This window comes from Delphinapterus leucas, chromosome 2, assembly GCF_059928025.1.
Source record: "Delphinapterus leucas isolate spDelLeu-1000000601 "Yukka" chromosome 2, BTC_Dleu_Yukka2, whole genome shotgun sequence".
NCBI lineage: Eukaryota > Metazoa > Chordata > Mammalia > Artiodactyla > Monodontidae > Delphinapterus > Delphinapterus leucas.
In genome coordinates this window covers 20,241,289-20,268,418 of record NC_143130.1, presented here as the reverse complement: position 1 = coordinate 20,268,418, position 27,130 = coordinate 20,241,289, and the positions used below count along the sequence as shown (strand labels likewise).

General features: G+C 48.3%; 1 long non-coding RNA gene across 3 annotated transcripts in view; it reads left to right on the top strand.

Moving 5' to 3' along the window:
* Nucleotides 1-24,669, top strand: part of LOC149749961 (uncharacterized) — a 30,097-nt gene extending 5,428 nt beyond the window's left edge. For 2 of the 3 annotated variants that reach the window (XR_016391924.1, XR_016391923.1), the window contains 2 exons: nucleotides 454-21,967; nucleotides 24,289-24,669. This is a non-coding gene — a long non-coding RNA (uncharacterized LOC149749961). The remainder of the gene's footprint in view (nucleotides 1-453; nucleotides 21,968-24,288) is intronic. The other variant, XR_016391925.1, reaches the window with a different exon arrangement.
* Nucleotides 24,670-27,130: the final 2,461 nt, after the last annotated feature.

The window sequence follows — 27,130 nt, the reverse complement described above, 5'->3', positions numbered from 1 at the left end:
GGCCCTGCCTGTGTGGTTTGTGGGGCCTAGGGTTTGGCACAGAGGGAGAAGGGGGAGGGGAAGGGTGCCCACTCTCTTCCAGCACCCCGTCTCTGGCTTAACCAATAATAGTTGTTTTCTTTCAAACATCAGAATTCCTGAATCGTAATTACATTTTTTTGAGAAGGGATCGCAGAAATAGAGATGTAAGGAATCTCCGTGTTCAAAAGCACAGCCCAGAGCAGACCTACGGGGGCAGGTCCAGCCCTGGGTGACCAGTAAAAAGCGCTCCAATCAGTGTGCACATATGGTCACACCCCTTCTACTTTTACCATTAATACTCAGACCTTGTCTAATTATCAGGAAATCCATTTATCTCCTTCATGGGGCTCTCCCTCTCCCTCCTCACCCCAAGAGGTCCACACCATCTGAGCAGAGAAAAACATCAAGTCTAAAATGTCTTTGCTTTTGAAGGCCACTGAGCACCGCTGCTGGAAACCGTTCCTGCTTGATTCCACCAGCCATCTCCGTCCACCACCTGGCAAGAGTTGTGCACAAGAGGCTTGGGCTCTTAGAGGTGGGGTCAGCCACTTCCTCGGGACTAAATCTAGCCCGGAGGGCCCCAAACGTGAGTCCCCCTGTGTATTGGTTTCCTAGCGCTGCCATAACAAATGACCACAAACTGGGTGGCTTAAAACAATGGAAATTACTGTCTCACAGTTTTGGAGGATGGAAGTGTGAAATCAAGGTGTTGGCAGGTTGGTCTTTCTGGGGTTCTGAGGGTGAACCCTTTCCATGCCTCTCTCCTAGCTTCTGGGGGCCGCCAGCAATCCTTCGCTGGCAGCTGCGTGATTCCGATCTCCACCTCCTTCACGCGGCCATCTCTGTGTTTCGCCTCTGCTTTTCTGTCTTCTGTCATTGGATTTATGGTCCACTTGGTTAATCTGGAATGTTTTCATCTCGAAATCCTTAACCTAATTACATCTGCAAAGATACGTTTTCTGAATAAGGTGATATTCACAGGTTCTGCTGGACATATCTTTTAGGGGAGCACCATTCAATCCAGGTGTATTAGTCAGCTCAGGTTGCCGTAACAAATACCAAGGACTTGGTGGCTGAAACAACGGACATTTATGTTCTCACAGCTCTGGAGGCTGGAAGTCCAAGATCAAGGTGTCAGCAAGGTTGGTTTCTCCAGAGGCCTCTCTCCTTGGCTTGCAGATGGCCACCTTCTTACAGTGTCTTTGCGTGGTCCTTCCTCTGTGGGCATATCCCTGGTGTGTCTCTGTGTGTCCACATCACCTCTTCTTATACGGTCACCTGTCATGTTGGATGAGAGGCCCACTCTGCTGACCTCATTTAACCTTAATCCCTTCTGTAAAGGCCTTATCTCCAAACGCAGTCACCTTCTGAGGTTTGGGGGGTTAGGGCTTCAACATAGGAATTCTGAGGGGGCACAATTCAGCCCATAACAAGGAGGTGGTTTTTAGACACAGACCTTGCTGAAGAAGAGAAAAAGCAAACGTCTATTCTCTGGTGACTCACCCCCTGCTCTGGTGCCCCATCCACCTCAGAGGACACAGGGCATGTGGCTCTGTCCCAGGGCTACACATGCCAGGCCCTGCCCAGCATGTCACTCACATTAATCAGGTACCGGCCTTTCCTTCCCTCTTCAGTGTCACCCCCTCTGGTGCATTTGGGCAGGCGTGACAGCAGAAGGAGGTGGGATGCCCGCGCGGGGTCCAGAGCCCCCTGTCTGACCACTGCCTCTCCAGCTGGGCATTCCTCCTGCTCTGCCAGGGCCACTCCTCACCCCACTGTCGACTACAACTCAGAGGGACCCATGGCTGCAGTCCCTGCGGTGTGGTGGGGGGAGGAAAAACCCAGGAGACCCCACCTCTCTTGGTGGCCCCATCCGTTACTCCAATCTGTAAAAACACCATATTGTTTAAAAAGTTCTGTCTGTTGGGGTACTTTTGGTGGCAAGTAAGAGCCAATCTAACTCAAAGTGGTTTTAACAATAAGAACTTATTGGTTCACATAAATGAAAAGCCCAAATGTGGAGTGGGCTTCAGGCAGGGGTTGATCCAGCAGTTCAACAATGCCACCAAAAACCCATATTTCTTTTCATTTTTTGTCCCTGTTTGTCTTCCTGGTATTGGTTTCAACCAAGGGCTCTGTCCTCTTTGGTTACAAGATGGTCACGAGCAGCTCCTGGGATAAACTGCCTCCATCCCATAGAGCAAGAAGAGAATACCTTCCCCCAACTGGATCAAAGATCCTAAGCATCCTTCTGATATGGACCACATGCCCATCTCTGAACTAATCAGTGTGCCTGGGGGTAGGGTGGGACTACCTTAGAAAACAAGGACCCATTTCTGGAGCTGGAGGGGGGTGGTAGAATAGCCACTCCACCCAAACCATGCACTGCTTTGCAAGAATTGAGCCACAGAGGCAGGCTGACATAGATGATTTGGGATCAGCTTTACCATCCACTGCATCCACAAGTTGGATGTGGATTGTGCTGAAGAGCAGAGAAAACAAAACATATTACAGCATGTGTTGCAGGTGAAATTGTATGTATGTAAAACACACCTTGACCTCTGATCCAGGGGGAAAGTCTTTAAGGAATACCCTTGTTGTAGGCAGAATTATGGCACCCCAAGAGATTCCACGCACTAATTCCTGAGATTATGAATATGCTATCTTGTCCATGAATGTGTTACCGTACATGACAAAGGGACTTTGCAGATGTGATCAGTTGACCTTAAAATAGATTATCCTGGATGATCTGGGTGGGCCCGATATAACCACATAAGCCCTTAAGATGAGGGGCAGAAGAGGAAGTCTCAGAATTGCAAAGCACAAGAATGAGTCAATGCACTCATTGACTCAACCCGCTCCAGAGAGGCCCTGGACTGACAGTAAACCCAGAACAGGGACTTCCGTCCTACAGTTGCAGGGAACCAAATTCTGCCAACAATCTGAGTAAGCCTGGAAGTGGATTCACCCCCAGAGCCTCCAGATAACAGTCTTGATTCCAGCCTATGAGCCCCTAAGCAGAGGGTCCCACTGAGCCTGCCTGACTTCTGACCTGCAGGATTGTGACTGGGTGTCGCTACCTTTGTGGTCATTTGTCACACAGCAAGAAAACACAATGAGCACAGTGAGGAAGGTAATCGTATTAGTCAGAGCTCTCCAGAGAAACACAACCAATAGGTGACAGACAGATAGACAGACAGATATCATGAGGGATTGGCTCACTTGATGATGGAGGCTGAGAAGTCCTACAACCTGCTCTCTGCAAGCTGGAGACCCAGGAACACCCATGGTGTGGTTCCAGTTCAACCCTGAAGACCCGAGAATCAGGGGACAGATGGTGTAAGTCCTAGTCCAAGTCCAAAGGCCCAAGAACCAGAAGCCCCAATGTCCCAGGGCAGGAGCAGATGGACAGCCTAGCTCAAGGAGGGAGAGTGAACTCGCCCGTCCTCTGCCTGCTTACTCCCTTCAGACTTCAGCAGCTTGAGTGAGGCCCCCCTGCATGGGTGAAGGCGATCTTCTCTACTCAGTCTACCTATTCAAGTGCTAATCTTTTCCCCAAACACCCTTACATACACACCAGAAACAAAGTTTTACCAGCTCTCTGGTCAACCGTTGGCCCAGTCAAATTGACACATAAAATTAACCATCACAGAATTATTATTTCTCTGTTTCACAAATGAAGAAACCAAGGCACAGAGAAGTTAAGTGACTTGCAAAAGGTGGCACAACTAGGAGATGATGGTACTGGCCCCTTGAAACCAGGCAGGCTCCAGACCCTGTGCTTGTAACCATTATGCCATCCTGGTGTAACCATTATACCTCCAATTTTGGAGTTGAGGGGCAGGTTTCTTTGAGGCGAGAAGTCATCAGGCAGCGGATTTCTAAAACAGGTTTTCAGAGCACACCTTGCAGATCTCACGTGCCAACACTGGGTGCTACATTTGAAGGAGAGGCTCCATCTTCATTTCCGGAACTGACAGCCTCTGAGGTCTCTGGGATAGACTTTCTCCTTGTTGCCTTATAGCACATGTGGCTTGCAGAAATGAGTTAAATCGGATTTTGCCATCTGAAGCAGGAAGAGGATTATAATAGTAACCAGTATCCACTCTGCCCTCTCTACATACCAGGTACCCTGCCTTTTGCAAACATTGTTTCCTTCGATCCAGTCAGGGGCCCTCTGGGATGGACAAGGAAGTTTCTCAATGCAGATGTGTGTAAACTCAGCCTCAGAGAGGCCCAGGGATCAACCAGTCAATAAGCAGGAGAGCTGGGCCCCAAAGTCCCAAACCCAAGTCACACCATCCACCCACCAGTAGGAGAGGATGATGGCCATCAAAGTGGGCTTGGCAGCCTCCAGATGTGACAAGGGTGGAAAATTAAAGAGGGTGTGTGGTGACATGTGAGTGGGGCCTGGCCCTGCAGTAGAGACTTAGGAAAAGCTAGATAGAAAAGAAAGTCATTTCTTTGCAGCTTGAGGTGGTGGGTACAACACCATCATAAGCCCTCAGTAAGCGAAGTGCTGAGTTCATGGTATGAAATCTGGGAGGGTTTATGGGAAGAGGGGGCACATCACACTTATCCCAGGGGGCTGTGAAAACACAGAGTCCTGAACTCCACCCCAGTTCTATCAAATTAGAATCTGTGGGGCTGTCACTAGCACTTCCATTTTTTTGTTTTTTTTCTTTTCTTTTCTTTTCTCTTTGGCCACACCACGCAGCATGCAGGATCTTAGTTCCCCGACCGAGGATCGAACCCACATTCGCCTCATTGGAAGCTGCATTGGAAGCACAGAATCTTAACCACTGGACCACCAGGGAAGTCCTGGCAATCCAATTTTTAATAAGCCCCCAGGGAAGCCATAGGTACACTGAAGTTTAAGACTTACTGGCTGTTGGGCTTCCCTGGTGGCGCAGTGGTTAAGAATCCGCCTGCCAATGCAGGGGACACAGGTTCGAGCCCCGGGTCAGGGAAGATCTCACATGCCGCGGAGCATCAAAGCCCATGCGCCACAACTACTGAGCCTGTGCTCTAGAGCGAGCCACAACTACTGAGCCCGCACGCCTACAGCCCGTGCTCTGCAACAAGAGAAGCCACCACAGCGAGAAGCCCGCACACCACAACGAAGAGTAGCCCCCGTTCGCCACAACTAGAGAAAGCCCACGCACAGCAACAAAGACCCAACGCAGCCAAAAGTAAATAAATAAGTTAATTAATTAAAAAAAAAAACGTACTGGCTGTTATGGGTTGAATTGTATCTCCTGCAAATTCATATGTTGGAGTCCCAACTCCCAGTACCTCAGAATGGGACCTTTCTTGGAGATAAGGTCTTCAAAGAGATAATCAAGTCAAAACGAGGTCATTAGGGTGGGCCCTAGTCCTATGTGACTGGTGGCCTTATAAGAAAGGGAAATGTGGACACAGACACGCACACGGAAAATGATATGAAGAGACACAGAGAAGACGGCCGTGGACAAGCTAAGAAGAGAGCCTGGAAAAGACACTTCCTTCACCGCCCCCAAAAGGAACCAACCCTGCTGTTACCTTGAGCTCAGACTTGCAGGCTCCAGAACCGTGAAACCATAGCTGTCTGGTGTGTAAGCCACAGAGTATGTGGTACTTTGTGACAGAGGCCCTAGTAAATGAACACACCGGCCCCACGGAGAAAGGGACCTTTGCAGGACGTGTATCTGCCGTGGGCCTGGGGCAGGGTGGGTGTGGGCACCCAGAATGTTCCCAGCCACAGCTCAAAGATAAGACTAGTGCTCTACTTCCCTCTAAGCAGGGAGAAAGCTTTTCACACCAAGTTCTTGCAGTGAAGAAATCTGAGAGCAGCAGCAAAGCCAGTGTCTGTTTTCTGGGACAGGGAGGAAGGATGGAACGAAGCATCTGACTCCAAGAAGCAGAAAAATGTGGAGGGGCGGGGTGGGGGAGGGGGGAGAGAGAGATTGAAAGTGGAAAAAGAGAGAAACAGAGATCCTGGGAGATCATGGTTTTCATTCCTTATTTGTTCTTAACTTCTAGGCTGGTGCTACGGAGGGCATCTTCTTTTCTGACCTGCAGGAGTTCAAAAATAGGACTGGGTTGGCATTCGGAGCACGTCTCTTACTCTGTAAAATAAATGCTCCTCTGAAAGTCTCCTGCTGGGTTCTCCCGGATTCTGGGTCACTGTTCCCACCCCAGGGTCTCCCAGAATGGGGGCTGGGCTGGCAGGAAAAGATGCCAGTCTCTCCTGGGCAGCCCTCTGGCCTGTCCAGTGTCCATCAGAGTCCTTTGTCCCCAGTAGAGCCCTTGAGGCTTCATGTCCCTGGCAATCCTGCCTTTGAAGGAAGAAAGCACGTGGGGTGAGGACACCCCTTCCAGGTTGCCCTCTGGACTCACAGCAAGGCCCTGCATGCCCCAGAGCACTTGGTAAGTAGCAGCTCTTCGATGAATGATAAAAGCACAGTGAGGCCCCAGTGACTACAGAACTCCTGACTGGGTCACCTCAGGCCTTAGGATGGTCACCATGCTGCATTTTTCTATCTCACCCTCCACAGTACTGAAGGATTTCCCTCCTAGCCTCAAAGTTCCCCTGTTTAATATGAGCTCGACTGCCCTTCTCTCTCTACCCTAAGAAAATGAGGCGCATTCCCAAGATACCACAGCACACCACAGCTGGAAGGGATCTTCAGAATCACGTTGTCCACCCCTGAATTTATTGGCAAGAAACACAAGGTTCAGCGAAGTTAGGGCACCGTCTCTCTGCCAATTACTGACTGGTGGCAACCGCAGCCCGAGCCTCCCGAACCCCCTGCTAGGGATCCTTCTATAAAACCAAAGCCAAGTGCTGATCCCACAACACACGGGAGGGTGGAAAGCAGTGTAGAGGGAGGAGTTCCCTGATTTGAGATCTGATTTGTTTTCAAAACAAGGCCTAGACGCCCAGCCCTTTCCTACTCAAGACATTTGCATAAACCGCCCTCCTGTGTAAAAGTCTTTGCACCCAGACTGCTTCCTCCCGGTCCACAGCCTTTCCTTCTTCAGGTCTTATCTTGAACGTCATTTCCCCAGAAAAGGCGCTCCAGGATTCCCCAGACCGATTAGGACCTAGAGATAAGCACCCTCACAACAGCGGGCTTTTCTCCTTTATAGTGCTTATCGGTCACCACAACCGCATTCTCAGTGGAGAGGTAGTCATTTCCTGTCTAGCTGCTACTGGCATGTAAGCTTCATATCAACCTTCTCATCCCCAGGTTTCCAGCACCTCCTACGACATCATACACACAGTGGGTGGTAGAGAGGTATATACTGACTCAATGGCTGATTTAGCAAATTAAGGACTCTGAGAAGTTCTGCAATAAAGCAGCCTATATAACTTTGCTTTCACTTAGCATTTCCCAGACCTAGTGGAGCCTGGAACCCTCTTCTTGAGAGATGGCCCTCTGAGGAGCTAGACTGTCCAGATAACAAGGGCACACCTGCGGAGACAACTGTGCCATGCTGCTGCACACAGACTGCCCCAAGTTTAAAAGGTTCTGATGCCTCCTGCAGCCCTGTCTCAGAGAGAACAGAACATGGTTTCTTTATGAGAGATAAAAAGAAATTTGACTCACGGTCCCTTCTGCCATCAGAGAAATAAATATATTGCCATCATCCCCAAGCCTTCATTCTCAGGTCAGATAGATCTTCAGAATCTAGGACTCTTGGAAATCAGAAGCACCATCATTTGGCTTCTACAGTAGTGAAGGTGCCTCTTCCCAGGAAGCAGAAAATTTTTCCGAAGAAAGTGAAATCAGCATCCACTGTGAATTCTAGTCCAGGGCAGGGCCTGACTCTCAATCAAGGTGGAGGAGAAAGGCAGATATTCCAGTCTGAAGCTTACTTTTCTGTATCAACTTGACTGGGCCAAGGGATGCTCAGATATCTGGTTATTTCTGGGTGTGTCTGTGAGGGCGTTTCCGGAACAGATTAGCATTTGAATTGGTGGCCTGAGTAAAGAAGATCCCCCCTCCCCAATGCAGTGGGCTTCATCCAATCCATTGAAGTCCTGAATAGAACAAAAAGGCAAGGGAAAATTCACACTGCCCGATTGAATTGGGATTACAGTCTTCTCCTGCCCTTGGACATCAACACTCCTGGTTCTATCTCTGAGCCTTCAGACTTGGACAGGAACAACCATTGGCTTTCCTGGGTCTCCAGCTTGAAGAGAGCAAATTGTGGGACTTCTCGTCCTCTGTAATTGCATAAGCCAATCCCACATAATAAATCTTTTGATAGATAGATAGATAGATAGATCCTATTGGTTCTGTTTCTCTGGAGAACCCTGACTAATACACCAAGTGGTAACTATTGCTTGAGGAATCCAAGTACCCATTAAGGGACAACATCAAGGGTAACAGACCCTCTTGCCTGGGAAGATTCAGTTTTGCACAAGATCTAGAACACAGCAGAGGGAACGGGACTCAGTGGTGGGGCCAGCTTACATCCACGTGAAACCAGGAGCAAGAAGGGCAGACACCATGGGACTTACCTGGTGGTCCAGTGCTTAAGAATCTGCCTTCCAATGCAGGGGATGTGGGTTTGATCCCTGGTCAGGGAACTAAGATCCCACATGCCGTGGGGCAACTAAGCCGCATGCTTGAGAGCCCGTGTGCCGCAACTACTAAGCCCCGTGTGCTCTGGAGCCCATGCACTGCAACTACTGAGCCCATGCGCCACAACTAGAGAGAAGCCCACATGCCACAACGAAAGACCCTGCATGCTGCTACTAAGATACCGTGTGCCACAACTGAGACCCAACACAGCCAAATAAATAAATGAATAAATACATATTTTTTTTTAAAAAGGATATGCCCTTTAAAAACAAAAAAAGAAGGGCAGACACCAGGCGGAGGGAGAAGAATCAGAACAAATGAACATCTCCTGGCTGGAGGGCTGTGGGCATGCAGGGCAACAGCGGCTGCACCCTGGCCCTCAAGGCAACGACTTCTCATGCAGAAAGAGCAGAAGGAAACTGAAAGGACCACAGCTGAGAGAGGAGAAAGCTCATCAGAAGAGAGAGGACAAGCTAGAGTAGGTCAAGTGTAACACAGAGCTCAGAGAGAGAGACATGGAGAGAGACCTTTGGCTCCTTAAATAGAGGTGGCGTCCGGGACCATCAGGAAGAGAAGCCTAGTGCCGGCAAGGGAAGGACATTGGAGGCCCTAGCAGGGGAGGATGTAGAGGAGACCAACACGGCTGGTGTCAGCCGCTCCATCTAAGAGTCTGCAGGGAAATAAGACACGTGTGGAAGCCAGTGGGGCGGCAGATCGGGTTCAGACTATTGTAATAGCAGAAGGAACATCAGTGTTCTCCAGCCACACGATCGTGGACCCGTCATGTCTCCGTAGGCCCTGCTCTTCCAGCCAAATGCAGGATGGTGGGCGAGGGGGCCCAAAAATGAGCGTACGCTTTATTAACAATACTGCTTAAGTCATATTTAAAATCTGAAGTTGCCTAAAAGTGTTCTCTCTATAAAGGAGAAAATAAATGCTGGGAACTGACAATGTAGATAGGCCTAGCGCCTACCTGAGTATTCCATATCCAGTTCATTCAGCAAAGATTTCCTGCTGAAAGGTTTACCAGGAAGGTTTACTAGTCGAGGCTCCTGGGATACAGCACAAAAATAGGTAAAAAACAGGTGCCCCCATGAAGTTCATATTCTAGTGGTTTGTGTTACTTAGGGTTCCAAGAGGAAAGAGCTGTCACGTGGCCCAGAAGGGTGATTAGGGTTTGATCGCTAAAGGATTAGCTCAAAGGTGTGATTGGGGGCCAGGGAGAAGAGTTACAGTGGCGACCGGACAGAGGAGGGAGGGACTTCATGCCGGACTCCAGGAAGAGAGGCTCGGAGGGGCAGTGACTTCTGGCCAAGTGACCTCGTGGGAGGAGAGCCAAGCAGGCGGATAAGCCTGCTGACCTCACCTGCCTCACCCCCACCTGGAAGCCAGGGGACAGGAGAGCCTGTGGATCCGTTCATACAGGTCAGCCCCCTGCAGCAGAGAGTAGGGTAGGGAAGGCCGGGGCTGCAGGAGAGCTGTGACCAGCCCCTCACTTACCTGGCCTTCTTCCCTGTGTTTCCATTTTTGTGGATTTCAGTCCTCCTCTCCCTGCTCTTATAGGGACATCAGTCATTAGACTCAGGGCCCAACCCAAAATGCAAGATGATCTCAACCCGAGATCCATAACTTGATGACATCTGCAAAGACCCTACAAGGGTCTTTATTTCCAAGTAAGGTCACATTTGCAGGTTAGGGCTTGGACACAGCTTTTTGGGAGACATTATTCAGCCCACTACACTAGCTATGTGGCCCCAAGCAATCGCTTAATTGCTTTGAGGCTCCATTTTCTCACCTGTGAAGCATGGAACCCCAACTGGAAGGGTTGCTATAGAGGTTTAGAAAAGATCAGGGCACAGGCTACAACATGAACGACCCTGAGGACATTATGCAAAGTGAAACAAGCCAGACACAAAAGGACAAATACTGAGTGATTTCACTTATATGACGAACCAAGAGCCATCGAATTCATAGGGACAGAAAGCAGACAGTTGATAGGGGCTGGAGGGAGGGGCAAAGGAGAGTTCTTGTTTAATGGGTAGAGTTTCAGTTTTGCAAAGTGAAAAAGTTCTGGAGATTAGTTTCACAGCAACACCTACGGAATTGTACCCTTAAAAATGGTGAAGATGGTAAATTGTGTTATGTGTCCTTTACCACAATGTTTAAAATGCATAAAGAAAAGAAAAGATTAGGTGATCTAATCGGAACTGAACGCACTCTGTAAACTGTAAAGCGCCATGCACGAGTCGGGTTTTATGACAGGCATCTCCCCAGAGAACAGTGCCCAGTATAACCAGGTGCTTGTAAACATTCACTGACTGAGTGAATAACCTTAATGATCATCGTTGCTATTCATAGGGGGAGAAAAGGCCATTAGAGGGAGGAAAAGAAGCAGCAGGACCTTGCCCTGCTGAACAGATATGGAGCGTCTAGAAAGAGGACTCCTTGATCACCCAAAGCCATGCCAGCTGGGAGGAAAACTGTTCACTGTGTAAGAAAGTGTTGGGAGTATGGCTGATTCCTAACAGAGACCCTCTGGAATTCTGCAGTCACACCCTCTCTCCCACCCACTTTTCTGCGGGGATGAGGAATGATAACGAGGGGGCATTCTGACCTCCAAAAAGGAAAGGCAGGTGCAAGGAGAGGGGGCTGCTGTGGAACCTCACACCCACTCTGGATCACCTGGCTGCATTTTGAACCACAGCTGGAGAGAGAACCTCGGGAACATCTTAGGGAGATCTCTGAACAGAAACAACTAGAATCCAGCCTCGACTGTCTTCTCTGCATTCGGCCCCTGTCCCTTTCCAGGTACCCGGCGCTGCTCCAGCAGAATAAAAAGCACACGAGCGTCCTCCCTCCTCAAGGGAAAGCATTAACTCTCTTCAGTACCTGCTGGCCTTGCCTCAGCAGCCCATCACTTCCTCCCCACCTTGCATCCTTCCAAGGACGTGCGGGACCCGCCATGCCTGTATTTTTTCACTTTGCATGGAAGTATCTCTGTCATCGAATCAGTAGAAACATCAACTTATATTTTCTTTCCTGATGAAAAGTCCCCTTTAAAACATCACTCCATCCTTGCTTTATTTGTTTGAGAAATAGCTGCTATTTGGGGCATCCACAGACACCCAGCTGCTCTGGGAAGCCTGCTGTGGTGTAGGTGTCTGTGTTTCCGGAACACAGGGCATTATACAAAAGCCAGACGAGGCACCGCGCTGGCGTGACATCTCGAGGAGCAAACGAGACATCTGTATGAAGTCTCGGCCAGGAGTGAGTCTGTTTGTCCTCCTACCCAAATGCTAGTGGGAGGAAGGCCTGAGTGGGCCTGGCAATCCAGACAAAAGGCTGCCCACGCGTTGACACACACCAACGTCCACTCACACGCCGAGAAGAATCCGCCAGGCTGCGATCACGCCTGAGGAAAAGGAAGCCTAGGAAAGTTCAACTGAGAGGATGCTATCCGGGCGGTTTGCCGTGGACCGAGGCTAGGGCACCCCACGCTGCTCCTTTACCTTCTGGATCTTCCATATACCCTCATTCAGCACTTGCGTGAGGTCACAGAATCCATTACACATCGACTGCTGGATGCAGTGGAGGGAGAACTTATAGATGCTTTCGATAAACTTTAAGATCTTGGTTGGAAAAACTTCCTACTGGGGTTTGAACTTAGGAAGGAGGAGTTTTAGGAAGTAAAGAGGCAAAACCATTGCTACCACAGTGGCCTGCGTCCCAGTACCTGAACGGCCTGGGACATTATGACGTATGGTCCGGAAAATCTGGGACGCCTTCTGGCATCTCTGTTTGGCCCCCAAAGAGAGGGGCAAAAAGACTGGCCCTAGCCTGACACCCAGCTCCAGGTCCGAGTAGGGATGTCAACTGAAGGAACAAACGTAGCCAGAAACCCAGGCTCCATCCCCCCTCCCCCAGCAAACTTGCCTTAAAATTCACCCCAGACCACAGGGTGATTACCTGGTCCCACAGTCATGGCCTGGTCTGGGGAGCCAGGATGGGTGGAGCGGAGGCTACTTGGCCCCAAATGAAGAAGTCCTTTCATAAACAGAGCTGGCATGACCGGACGTGAGGGGACAGAGGCCCCGCTGGCGCTGGAAACAAGGGGGGAACGTCTGTGCTCCAGGCACCCCCCGTCCAGCCGTCTGAGGGGCCACCTCTCTACCCGGCGTCCCCACCCCTGCCCCTCAGAGCAGCACTGGCCCAGCGCCAGGGACCGGTAGGGGCCAAAGGAAAAGGCTTCCCAGGGCCTTGACCTAAGCACCTCCACAGCAGACATGCCCTCTCTCCTTTTTGACACAAAAGAGGCATCAAGGCCTCCGCCTGACACAGCGCGCCCAACCTCAGAGAGAGCGCGCAAGGAGGTGGGAAAGGATGGCCAGAAAAGGAAAAGAATGCTAAGAACTTTCATTTTCTCCCACTGATTGGGAAAGGGGTGGTTGGAACCAACAAATGGTGACTGGAGAGCAATGCTAACAGGGTGAGAGGTTGTTTTACAGGAACTACTGCTTATCCTTTGGTTGGAATGTGTGGTGTTTTTGTTGCTGTTGTATTTGTGAGTTGTTTATTCTTAGTGGGGTAGGATGTGGGGAAAGGAGAGGCTGTGAAAGCCACCAGGTTGTCCAAGATTGAAGACTCAGAAGGGGTTGGGTTTGGGCCACTGCATCCCCTTGGTGGCCACTGGGCAAGACCCTGGCCCCCCATGAGTAAGAGGTGGGCACACGCACTGCCCATCACCCATGGAAGCAGCCCAGAAGGAGGGAGGGAGAGCTGGAGAAACAGCTTCCTCCTTCGGGTCCCTTGAAGGAGAAAGCTGGGCCCAGACCAGGGGGTCGGGATTGGTTCAAGGGTAGGTTGGATTCTGCCTCACAGGCTGTGAGCATAATTCATTTATTCCACCAATATCTACTCCGCGCCCTGTGCCTGTCACCATCCCGATATTACTCTCTGTGTTATACTCTCTTAAAAATAGTCTTGCCAAAGTGACAACCTGACTCGAGCTGTCACTTTGGCGGAAGGGGGCAAGGGAAGAGTTCGTGCGCACCTTGGGTGGAAGGCGGAGGGAATTCCTTGTTCTAGAAACCCGCACAGGAAGAGGAGGCAACCGTGGTGGCAGTGGCTGGGACCCACCTCAGAGTCCTGCACGAGGCCCGGGGGAGGTGGGCAAGCCAGCACAGATCCTTGGAAAGGCCCAGAAATGCTCAGGGGGAAAACCTAGGAAAGAAGTTCTTCTAGAAAAGCAAGATAAAAGCACAGCCATACTGCAGTATAAGCATCAATGTGTTATGAGGCTGACCCTTTGGTGACGTTTGGGGCATACCGGTTGCGATAAAACATTCAAGCATAATCTTTAAAAAATTTGCTACGCTCTGACAAAAGTTCACAAAATCTAAAACTTTCTATCAGGATCGATCACACACAGCAACCACTCTTGGACCCTGTAAAATGGGAAAGGCTTCTGTACCCATGGGTGACTCAAATGATAACTCACATTGGGCCCCTTTTTACCAGTCACCTCTACTGAGGAAGTTCATCTGGGTAAGACCACACGAAGGAAAGGATGTGACAGATACCATTACAGTCAAGGCCAGATGGCCGAGAGCTCCGGGGCAAATCCAGTCACGGTCCTATTTTTTCCTGGCATATGTTCTTCTGTTTTGTTCTGTGTGTTTTAGGATCATGACCTCGAATGTGGAAGGATGTGCTTTCTATACGTTTCCATAGCATCATTTCTGTCTTCATAGCGGAAACTGATCTAGTCAATTCCAGGCGACCTGAGTCAATTCAATAACTTCCCAGTCGCTCTGGGTCAGTCACATCGGGGTTTTCCTGCTCCTGCTTCTCTCCACAGGGGAGGTCCTTAAGCCAGAAGATGTAGGGGGATAGAGAAGGGGCCACCTTCTGTCCTATGAGCCTCTGCAGAGATGTCACTTGCTTTAGTAAAGGTGACTTCTCTCCAAGGCTTGTAGCCTCCTTGGGCTTTTATAGAAAATCAAGACACAAGCCCTTTCTGTCTGAGATCCTCCCAAACTTATCTTGGTTTTTTTTATCCCATATGTTGAATTTTTTCTTAAGTTGTGCTGAAATACATGTAACATAAAATTGACTATCTTAAAGCATTTCTAAATGTGCAGTCCAGTGGCATTAAGTACGATCATATTGTGACACCATCCATCTCCAGAACTCTTCTCATCTTGAAAAACTGAAACTTGACACCCTTTAAACAACAACTTTCCACCCACCCCCCTTCCCCCAGCCCTTGGCAACCCTCATTCTACTTTCTGTCTCTATGAATCTGACTCCTCTTGGTACCTCATGTAAGTGGAATTGTGCAGTATCTGTCTTCTAGGGACTGGCTTATTTCACTTTGCATAATGTCCTCCATATTGTACATCCATATTGTACCATGTGTCAGGATTTTTTTTTCCTTTTTAAGTCTGAATAATATTGCACCATGTGTATACATCACATTTTGCTTATCCATTCATCTGTCAATGGACACTTGGTTTGTTACCACCTTTTGGCTATTGTGAATAATGCTGCTATGAACATGGTGTACAAATATCTCTTCAAGACTCTGCTTATCATTCTTTTGGCTGCATTCCCAGAAGTCCAACTGCTGAATCACAGGGTAGTTCTATTTTTAACTTTTTGAGGAACCGCCATACTATTTTCCACACTGGCTGCACCAGTTTACATCCCCACCAACAGCCCACAAGGGTTCCAATTTCTCCACATCCTCAGGAACGCTTTTTTTTTTTTTTTTTTTTTTGCGGTACGCGGGCCTCTCACTGCTGTGGCCTCTCCCATTGTGGAGCACAGGCTCCGGACGCGCAGGCTCAGCGGCTGTGGCTCACGGGCCCAGCCGCTCCGCGGCATGTGGGATCTTCCCGGACCGGGGCACGAACCCGCGTCCCCTGCATCGGCAGATGGACTCTCAACCACTGCGCCACCAGGGAAGCCCAACACTTTTTATTTTATGTTTTTTTTTTTTTAAGCAACCACCTTAATGGGTGTGAGGTGGTGCCCCCTCTCCCCGCCTCCCCGTGGTCCTATCCTGAATTTTAAAAAATTTACTTCCAGTCCCCTCAAGACTCCCCCAGGAAAAGCCCTGTCCAGGGTATCCACATCAGAGTCTCAGTCTATTCTTTGCTGTCTAGATGTTATTTTTGTCTTTTTTTTTAATGGGAAATGTCACGGTCACATCACTGCGATTGTCCCCAACTCTTGTTTATCTGGCAGAGCTTCCTGATGGTGGGCTGTTACCAGGATGGGTGTGCTGACTGAGAGAGAAATGCGCAATGTAAAAGTGGTGAGTTAAGTTTTGCCTGGGGACCTTAAACTGAGGACTATAGCCCTGGGGACAGCCTCTCAGACAGCTCTGAGGAACTGCTTTGAAGAGGTAGAAGAGGAGTCAGGATATGTACAAATTTTTTTGGCTGGAAATACATATAGTCGAACATACATCTTGGTAAAAGATTCCTGCTAATCACACACAAAAAAACCCCAGATACCTCAAGTTAATGATTTTAGTGCTTTTCTATATTCAGGAAGACGCAACAATCCAAGAGCATCAAAAATTTTCCTTAGATATGCATCTTAACTCTCTAGGGGCCATGTCATCAAAGCACAGAATGCTTCCCGGGTTTCTACATCCTGAAATCCTCCCAGGGCGCACTGCAGTGGCTAATGGCTTGATCCTTGTAGAACTGGAATGGCAGGCAACATTCTTTTCTTTACAGGTGGGACAGGATGTTGATCCCTTCTGCCTCTCGGTGGCCAGGTGGAGCTCGAGGTGGACTGTCACCCTGAGTTGGTGGCCAGTTGCATTACCCAGTGTACTCTACAAACACGGTATTATATAGTTTTCTATGTGTGCCACAAAATGGAAACATTTAGGAAGCTCTTATGGTATAACCCTTGTTCTTTGAGTTCTTTGGGCTTTGCCTATTCATTAAAAGTTAAACTTTTGGAAGTCTAGAATCCTTTCCCTTTAAAAACAAAACAAAAACTCAGCTCTTGCAAATGAAATGGGCCCGGGCTTTCAAGTCATGAATGATGATGACGAGTTTAAATGTTATTTGAGACTCAGTCAACAGCTAGGTTGTGTCCAGGTTATTCCATGATGTCCTTGTGTTGCAGCCCATGACTGTCCCCATGGCAATGAAAGATGAGGTCAGGGTGGGGCAACGTGGCCAAACCTCACTGACCATCTCCTCCTTTTACTCAGCCACACAGGAGAGGTGTCATCGCTCTCCCAGAGCTCTAGAAGGTGCATCTTTCAGCTCTGAGTCCCGCCTTTCAAGCCCAGAGGCTGCCTCCTTGGCCACTGTGGCCAAACTGTGATTGGCTGGTTTCCCAGTGGAAGAAAATAAAATGAGAGAAGACTCCGGGTTCCATCAAGAGAAAAGAGAAATGAGTCTCTCCACAGCAGGGTGGCATTTAGCAGGAAGGGAACTGGTTTGGGGAAGCGCCAGCCCTGATTCACTCACCCTCCACCCCGAGAAACAATCCGTGCTATTTGAGGTCAGTTGTTCATCCCTTCTGTGTCCCAGTTTCCTCTTCTGCAGAACAGGCGCTAAATCATACTACAGCATGCGCTGTGGAAATGGATGAATGATCAGGGCCTCCCGCAGAGGACGGACGCCCTAAAATGCAAGTCAGGAGCAACGATGAACACTTATCCCTGGGAAGCGAGAGAGTTTCGGTGCTGGCTGTGTAAATGTGCTTCAGAAGGGTCTGTCCTTGATGCGTGTGACAGAAGGAAGGGGCAGACTGAGCATCGTGAGTTTCTGTAATTCATAAAAAGCCTCTCTCCCTTTCATGCAAAGTTCCCTGGGATGTCTGTTAGGAAGAAAAGTAAGTACTTAGCTTGCTGGAGGCTGACTCCAAATCCTATGTGTCTGCAAGGGTCTTCACACATCTAGATTAATGCTCTTCATTCTACTGACTTAATTAAGGAATTGTGGCTAGAGCCCAGTATATCACACAGGTACGAGTGGAACTGCGGGGCTGGGCAAGAGGCTAGGGCTGTCTGCTCTGGCCTTCGGCTCCACTCTCTTACAACCCACAGTCCCAAGGCCTCTCCTCAGAACCCCTGGGGCTTCTCAAGACAGTTTGAAAAAACATCCGGACAAAGATCCCTCCTTGCTTAAACTCTACCCAGGCTCCCCTGAGCTTTTCCAGGCTTCAACTTTAGGACTTCCATCTTCATCTCTGCATTGTCCAGTTTTAGCAAGAATCCTGCTAATTTGGTTTAGCTAGAATCCCCCGCCCTCCATATCTGATCATCCTCGATATCTGACCAGGATCCTCATCCTTCACCAGCCCCCAGGCAATATCTGATCACCCCGGCCTGCCCTTGGCAAGAATCCCGTTAAGGTGGGTTAGCCAGCATCCCCCCACCAACCCCTGATGTTTTTTCTTAGGAATCTTCCATCCACCAACCCACACCCACTCCTGGGCTGTAAATTCCCACTTGCTCACGCTGGACTTGGAATTGAGCCTGGTTCCGCACTCAGGTCTTTCCCCTGTTGCAACAGTCCTCAGTAAAATGTGGTTTTGCTGCTCTAACCACATTCAGTCCAGCTCTGGAGTTTCTCTAACAACCCCAATTCGCTTCATGCTACCGTCTGATAGACGAATAGACAAGTATCACTAGAACCTGGATGTCTTGATTCCAGACTCAGTTCGTTTTCTTTTATCAATACACCGGGCTGAGAATGGTGAGAGCCATTGCTAATGGGGTGATGGAAGGGGTGATGGCAGAGTCACCACGGGGAAGCGGGAAGGAGGACAGAAGGCAACAGATGGGTATGAGCAACGTTTTTACAAAAAAGAAAAAAATCAAGGGGGCATATCTTACTGCAGAAGGTCAGAGGCATTTCCTTCGTATATAAAAGACAGTGCATGGGCTTCCCTGGTGGCGCAGTGGTTGAGAGTCCGCCTGCCGATGCAGGGGACACGGGTTCATGCCCCGGTCCAGGAAGATCCCACATGCCGTGGAGTGGCTGGGCCCGTGAGCCATGGCCGCTGAGCCTGTGTGTCCGGAGCCTGTGCTCCGCAACGGGAGAGGCCACAACAGTGAGAGGCCCACGTACCACAAAAAAAAAAAAAAAAAAAAGACAGTGCAGACAAAGGGAAAGAGATCCCTTTCCCATGAGTTGAGGACAGAGGAGAGGATGCTATGTGGGCCAGGAGGACCACACGGCCTGTGTTCCAAAGGGGTGTAACTTACTGAGATTGCCTACTTACTGAAATAAGCATTTTGTAAACTTGTTTCTTAAATCAAAGATAATGTAACCTCAAAGTTTTAACATTTGGGTCTTTCTCTGAAGTTTTTGCTAATCAACCTGTGAACTGTCTGGAATCATTGAACGATACAGTAAAGTAACATTGATTCTAAGATCTCCCTGTGCACACCCTGCCTATCCCCATCTCGGCCACATTTCCCTTCGCTGTGATGAATGCAGAGGAGGTCTTTAAAATACCCAAGAAACTGTTCAACCCACGAGGCTGGATGTACATGTACAAGGTAGGGCATCCAGTGGGTGTTTTTATCTCTGCGGAGCAAATGAACTATATCAATAGGTGATTACCAAGTCTGATCCTATAGGTCAAATACATTTTCTCTTTAAAAAACTTGAGCCCAGAAGAACCATACTTCTGGAGGACAATTTTGCAACAAGTACCAGAGGCCATCAAATACATTCTTATCCTTTGATCCAGCAACTCTGCTTCTAGGAATTCATCCTAGAGAAACACCAGAAATGTGCAGAGAGATTTATGCAAAAGGTTGTTCACTGTGGTATTACTTTCATACTAAAAATTAGGAAGAATTTAAATGTCTGTCAAGAGCGATTGGTTAAATAAGTTACAGTAAAGCGGTATCATAAATAGCATGCTGCTATTCAAGTCACTTGTAGAATATTCAGTGTCATGGAAGTATTTATCATTTATTAGGGGAAAAAGCAGGTTTTAAAATTTTACACTGTATTATTCTAAGTTTATATTACACGTTATAAATTACATACATTTAGAAAAGATCTGTGACTTAGCTATAAACTGGGCCCTCTTTATTTCTTAAGATCTAGTGATAATCCGTTCAGTACCCCCTCACCAACTCCTTGCGTGCGGAAGTTCAAAGCATTCCCTGAGGTTCCTGCCTTTTCCAAGGAGAAGGATGAGGAAGAAGACGCTTATGTTATCACAGCTACACTATATTGACCCAGATGTGAAACTCAGCCCCATCTGTATGCAGAGTACGATTATACACAGACACCCACACATAGAGAGGCAGGACAGCCCGTTTGGGAAGGTGGACGGAGCTGGGAGGTGGGCTGGAGGATGGAAAGGAGGAGTTTCTATTTCAGCTTGTAAACCACCTTATTTGTCTGTTTGTTTGTTGGCCGCACCTCGCAGCATGCAGAACTTCCCCAACCAGGGCTCGAACCCGTGTCCCCTGCATTAGAAGCGTGAAGTCTTACTTAAACACTGGCCCACCAGGGAAGTCCATAAACCACCTTAATTTTAAATTGCGCCTTTGAATTCTACCAATATGTTCAGCTTATTCAAATTCAGTTTATCCAAATAAATAAACATGCAAATTAAAAACTGTAAAGTCCTTACAGTAGTACAGCATAGTGAGGAGGGATCAGGAAAGCGATGGTTTGACACATGTAAATCCAGGCATGCCGAAGTATTCTATGGCTATTGTTGTATAGACATCCCTGGATTAATTATAATTAATGCTTTGCACATTTAGACCAATAGTGAAAAAAATAAATAAATTTAGCCCAGGTGACAGAGCTCTCGGAGCCCATTTCCCACATAATGTCCCAACATTAAGAATGGAAAGAATTACATTCAAAAATAGAAATAAAATTCTGGTCCAAACAAACTAATGAAAGAGATTTGCCACCAACACGCCCATTATGAAAGAAAAAGCTAACGGTGCTCCTTTATTACGCGTATGATAGGTCTTCAAAACACCACGTATACTTTAAGAAAACAAAATCAGAAGATCTGATAGGGGATTGAAATCCCGCTGTTTATTCCTGATTTATGTTTCAGCATTTTCTTATCTAAATATCGATCTTTCCTTGACAGGAAAGAGGGTTTGAAAGGCAGCCCCTCCCATTCACACAGCCCATCTGAATCAGCTCGGGATGCCCAACAAAAGTCTAGAGACTGGGTGCTTTAAACAACAGACTTATTTTCTTACAGTTCTTGAGGCTGGAAGTTGGAGATCAGGGTGCCAGCATGGCCAGGTTTTGGGGGAGGGCCCTCTCCCTGGCTTGTAGACAGCCACCTTCTCACTGTGTCCAGACATGGCAGAGAGAGAGCTCTGGTCTCTCTTCTTATAAGAACACTAAACCCACCATGGGGCCCCTCCTTCATGACCTCAAGTAAACCTAAGCACCTCCAAAGTCCCCATTTCCAAATACCATCCCCATTGCGGGTTAGGGCTTCAACATATGAATTTTGAGAGGGCACAATTCGTTCCATGACACAGCCCCCAGCCCTTCTTTATTTGGAGGCCCACGATATCAATATTATATCCACAGTCTGCCATCACAGGGCCCCTCATTCAGAGAAAGCAGGCGTTGTGTTTCACCTTGTCTCTCTGACCAGATGCAATCTTTGTTTTTAATTTATTAACTCTCTTGCGTTACCCGCTAAATCGTCTCTTACATTTCTTTCCTGTCATCCACAGCTGGTCAATATGATGATCAGTGAGACAGAATTCAGAAGGGACCCCATCATCTTTAAAATAGTTTAGAAATGCAGACTCATGGATATAGAGAACAGACTTGTTATCAAGAGGTAGGGGGGTGGGGGAGGGGTGGATTGGGAGTTTGGGATTAGCAGATGCAAACTATTATATACAGGATGGATAAACAAGGTCCTGCTGTCTAGCACAGGGAACTATATTCAATATACTGTGATAAACCATAATGGAAAAGAATATTTTAAAAAAAGAATGTGTGTACATATGTATAACTGAATCACTTTGCTCTACAGCAGAAATTAACACAACCTTGTAAATCAACAATACTTCAATTTCAAAATAAATATTAAAGAATAAATAGAAAATAGTTTAGAAACGAATCCACCGAGAGCAGTCCGTGTCGTTTCGCTTGGTTAGGGCGCCTCCATGTGTCTCTAGAGGGAACTACCATTTAAGTGCTTTGAAGAATCGTAATCACTTTGAATCAATAACCCGTAACAATTTTTTTTACCTCACTTACGCTGAAGCATCGCGCGGTGGCATTTACAGAGGTGATGAGAACATGGATCGTGCCCTCAAGAAACTCGTGGTTTCGTAGAGAAACTCAGACACGCAGAAAGAAACGTGAAAAAAAGAGGTAAAACGTGACAAATGCCTTCAGTGGTTACAGAGAAAACGCTATGAAAGCCAGAGAGCAGGCGAAATTAATTCCAGCTGGGGCTATCGTTTACGCTTCATGGCAGGTACGGCCCATTTGATACGGGCCTTGAAGACTGGGTATGATTTAGGACCAGTCCTTCATTCCTTCGTTTACGAAATATTTTAAGTAGTTGCATAATAAAACCATCAAGGCAGAAAAGTGCAGGAGCTGTGGGAAGAAGAGCGAGGAGTTTTGCATTCCTGGAGCACGGACGTGTGAAGAGTAATGATGGGAATTAAGGTCCAACAAACCTGGACTTCCCTGGGTGATACAGTGGAGCCAGAGAAGGGACGCTCGTTTATTCCTTGATCTACTCTACAGTCTTGTTCAACAGCTATCAGTGTGCCGGTCTGTGCCTGGTACACGGCGTTGGGAAAAACACACACGGGCCCAGCTCTTACAGAGCTTATAGAGGGGAGAGGTGATAAAGAAGAATTCATACATATCAACACCTGATTAAAGGTGATGATAAGGCAGATGAAGAACACGGTCCTATAAAGAATAATGAGGGGCTGGGGACTTCACTGAGTTTGGGGGTCAGAGACGTGCCCTTTGAGACAATGACCTTAGAACTGAAGGAGAGGTGGGTGGTGGCCAGGTGAAGCTTCGGGAAATGAACCTTCCATGCTTGTGTGACGGCTCTAAAGAAAAAAATGATTTTGCTGAGCTCAAGAGGCTGGAAAAGAGGCTGGAAAAAAGGATGTGGTTGAAAGATAGGGGCAAGGGAGGCGGGTGGCCAGAGATGGCATAGAGGGAATGGACACTCGTCCATGCTGGCCTTACAGGTCACGGCAGTGAGCCTGCACTTTAAGTGCCAAGGAGAGTTGGGGGGAATGTGACCACACATACAGCTGAAAAACATCACTTGGGTCCAGTGTGAAGAATGCACTAGGAGTGGGTATGGGCAGGTCAGAGACACCAGTTGCAAGGCTTCTGCAATTGCCAGGTGAGACAGTGGGGACTGCACTGAGGCAGGTGTCAATGGGGATGGAGAGAAGGGCTCCAGGAAGGCTAATCTGGCTCCAGGATGGATTTCAAGGGGAAAGGCTAGAGGCAGGGAGGCCAGATTCAGAGGCCATTGCAATTGTCTTAATGGGGGTATAGGAGTAAACCACAAGAGGGAAAGGTGGTCAGGATGTAGTTTGGGGTGGGGAACCCTCAGTCTAGGGAACAAGCAAGGAGACACTCCAGGCCTTCAAGGAGACATGAAAGCTTTGAGTCTGCGTAGGAACAAAAGGAAGAAGTGTGATCGAGTGAGGGCAGAGCATGAGTTTGTACTGGGGCCTATCAGCTTTGGGAAGCAAGGATGATACCCAGTTGGAGACGTCCGGGAAGGAGTGAGAAATGAGGCCAGAAGCTGTGGGTTCATGAGAGACTGTGATTCTCTAACCTCTGACCAAGCTGTCTCACTTGGGGAACGGGAGAGATGGAGATGATGCCCTTATTTGGGGGTGGGGGGCAAGTCAAATCCTGCCACTCACTCCCCTGCTTAAACCTCCTATGGGTCCCCACCTTGCTCAGCGTGAAAAAGCCAAGGGGTTGCTGCCACCTAAATAAAAGGCCAGTATCAGCTGGCCCCGCCACCTCTCCTACCCACACTCTGCTCCCACAGCCACCACCTGGAAGCCCTCCTGCCCCAGCACCCTGCTGGGCTTTCCCCACACTTCCGGTTCTCTGCTCCAACACCATCCTATCAAAGAGGCCCTGACCCACCCCACCCTTACAATGGAATAACACCCCTCCCTCTGCTTTATCCTTCTCCAGGGTGTCCATCACCATCCAACACACTTCCCACGAATCTATTTGCCACTTCCCTCCCTAGAGCCCAAGCCCTCTGTGAGTAAAGACATAGTTGTGAGCACTGCTGTCTCCCCAGTGCCTAGAGCAATACCTGGCACGAGACGTGTTCAAGGAACGGATTATGCAAATTATTTAAATTATTCCCCCCATTTTACAGATGAGGGAACAAGGCTCAGAGGTCACTGGCTGAGGTCATCAATTAGTAATCTAATAACTACAAGAGCTAAACCTTCCCCCTCCCTCCTTCCCAGAAACCAAGTAGGAAATCACCTCCCACTTCTGGTCAAGCAAACCCCCCTCGTTCCTTCCTCCCCTCCAACACTCCCTTAACTCCCTGCTGCTGAGGCTCTCTGGAATATTCCAGCAGTAGACCACACTGCATGGTGGAATGTTCCATTTGGCTGAAGGTTAACCTGTTCCATGCCAGGATGCCCATTGCTTTTCCTTTCTTTTTAAAGTACTGACCTCATGACTTCCCTGGTGGCGCAGTGGTTAAGAATGCTCCTGCCAATGCAGGGGACACGGGTTCGAGCCCTGGTCTGGGAAGATCCCACATGCTGTGGAGCAACTAAGCCCGTGCACCACAACTACTGAGCCTGCGCTCTAGAGCCTGTGAGCCACAACTACTGAGCCCATGTGCCACAACTACTGAAGCCCGCGTGCCTAGGACCCGTGCTCTGCAACAAGAGAAGCCACCGCAATGAGAAGCCCGCGCACCGCAACAAAGAGTAGCCCCTGCTCGCCGCAGCTAGAGAAAGCCCGCACGCAGCAACAAAGACCCAAAGCAGCCAAAAATAAACAAATAAATGAATTTTAAAATAAATAAGTAAATAAATAAAGTACTGACTTCCTCTTAACCTCCTCTGCTGTTGCAGGATTATAATCATGGTGAGGTGTGATGCAGCTGCAGGAGGTGGAAAAGACAGGAACCAGTGGGTTCCCGCCCCTGCGGTGCTCATTCAGAGACCACGAACAGTGTTGAGCTGCATGGCTGTCTCTGTCTTGCACCATTTAATGGATCAAACATTCAACATGCCTCTCCTGAATGACCTCTTGCCCTCCAACAGTCTATCAACTCCACTAACAGGACACTTTAACTTTGCAAACTCATTCAAAACGTTGTCCATACACACCCCTTGTCATCTGTTTGTACCACTTTTCCATATCCTTTACCTGATGTTACTGAATTCATTGGGTTTAAGGCATATGAGCAAACTTAAGAATTTGTGCTAAGTGGGGATAAAGGAAGTTCATTTCATCCATGCACCCTGCTCCCCACCCCATTTCGTTTCTAAATTAATTTTCACCCACCTTGAGGCATGGGTCTTTCTGAAGAAGTTTTAGGTTTGCAAAAGGCATTTGGATAATGACTGGTGGATTATAAATAAAATACAAAATAAAATTGGGGCATTGAACAGCATCTGCAGCTGTGTAAAACAATGAACGTGTGGGGCTTCCCTGGTGGTGCAGTGGTTGAGAGTCCGCCTGCCGATGCAGGGGACACGGGTTCATGCCCCGGTCCGGGAAGATCCCACATGCCGCGGAGTGGCTGGACCCGTGAGCCATGGCCACTGAGCCTGCGCGTCCGGAGCCTGTGCTCCGCAACGGGAGAGACCACAACAGAGAGAGGTCTGCGTACCGAAAAAAAAAAAAAAACAATGAACGTCTGAAACGTTCTGGTGTGTAGGCACTTGATCCTCCTATGACTTTTCTGGGGGTGGCGGTGGTGAGGAGAAGGGACAGACGTGGGGAGAATGAGGGTGGAAAGCCAGAACAGGAGAATCAGCCGGATGCCAGGGGAATCTCTGCTGAAACTAAGCCCCCAGATCTTTCACATTGTACTCTGAACCGTGTCATTACGTGCCTGTCTTCGAAGGGCCCGAAATCAATAAAAAGAAGTTCAAAAACTGCTCCATAAGCAGCTGAAAATCTGCCTTTCACTTTTCTTTCTCTGCACCCTGAGGAGTTCTAAATCTTCCTTCATTCCAACATCAAGCCTGAGATGCCAGGCTCCCTAGAACTGTCTTTTATTCTGCATTATTTCTGCAACGTCCTGCCAAGCATCGGTGGGTCTTTAAAGAAACTGAGAAAAGGTAGCGAAGACACATCCATATGGCAAAGACATGAGGCACAGGGAAGGCGCACATAAATCAAAGCCAGAGAGAAGCCTGCTAGCAACCTGGAAATCAAATTGTGTCGGGGCTTACGTGGAAAAAGAGATCAGAAGGGCACTGAACAAGAGAGAAGAAAGACAAGCAGCCCCTACCAAAATTAATGAGAGGCAGAGGAGGCCTGGAGAAACAGCCCGAATGAAAAGACTCTCACACTGCTTAAGGATGGATGAGCGTTTCAGCAAGCGATATCGACTCCCGCCTGGATAACGCAATGGCTGTCCATCTCCACTTCCGTCTTTGTGTGTTTCTCCACTCTCAAACCAGGGCTAGAGGCACAGAAAGATATGAGGGGAGGAAGGAGACGTGAAAGGGATGGGAGAGCAAGTGTAGGAATTTAGATGAGCATGGAAACCTCCATCGCAGCCCATCCTTCAGGTGACCCCCAGCGCCCAGTCCCAACTTTGTAACTGCTGTGCTGAGCGCGAGTGGGGCTGGCAAAGCCTCTCTGAACTAGGTTAATGGTACCTGTCTCACAAGTTATCCTGAGCTGGCATAAGTAATGCGCTAAGTGCAGGCACTGCCAGAGTGCGTGTCTTCATAAAGAGCGACTGTTATTAAATTAAAATTTTTGTTTTTACAATTTTCAAAGTGCTTTTTTAAAAAATTGAAGTATAGTTGATTTACAATGTTGTGTTAGTTTCCGGTGTATGGCAAAGTGATTCCGTTATACACATACGTACCTATTCTTTTTCAGATTCTTTTCCCTTGTAGCTTATTACAAAATATTGAGTATAGTTCTCTATTAAATAAAGTTTAGAAGCAGGTGGAAGTTGTCTCTGAAACCTTCCATTTTCATCTGTGACGTTCACGCTCCGAGTGCCCTCCTCGTTCCTTCTCCCAAAACCCTCTACTCCAGGTCTTTCCTCTACTCCAGCTCCTAGGCTGGGAGGGAGCAGTCTCTTTATCTCTTCCCAGTCAAACCTCCCATCCTGCCAATGACACTTCATCTTGGTAAGAAGGTGGAAAAGGTCCTCCGGTGGTGGACTTTGGCCCATGATGATCACCTTGGTCAGAGTTTTTGATCCTGCATGACTCAGCCTCAGGGAACATGTTCTGTCTCTTCTGCAGCACTTGGCATGACTGGGAGGATGGACACAAATCCCAGTGTGCAAACTCGAGTGTTCTT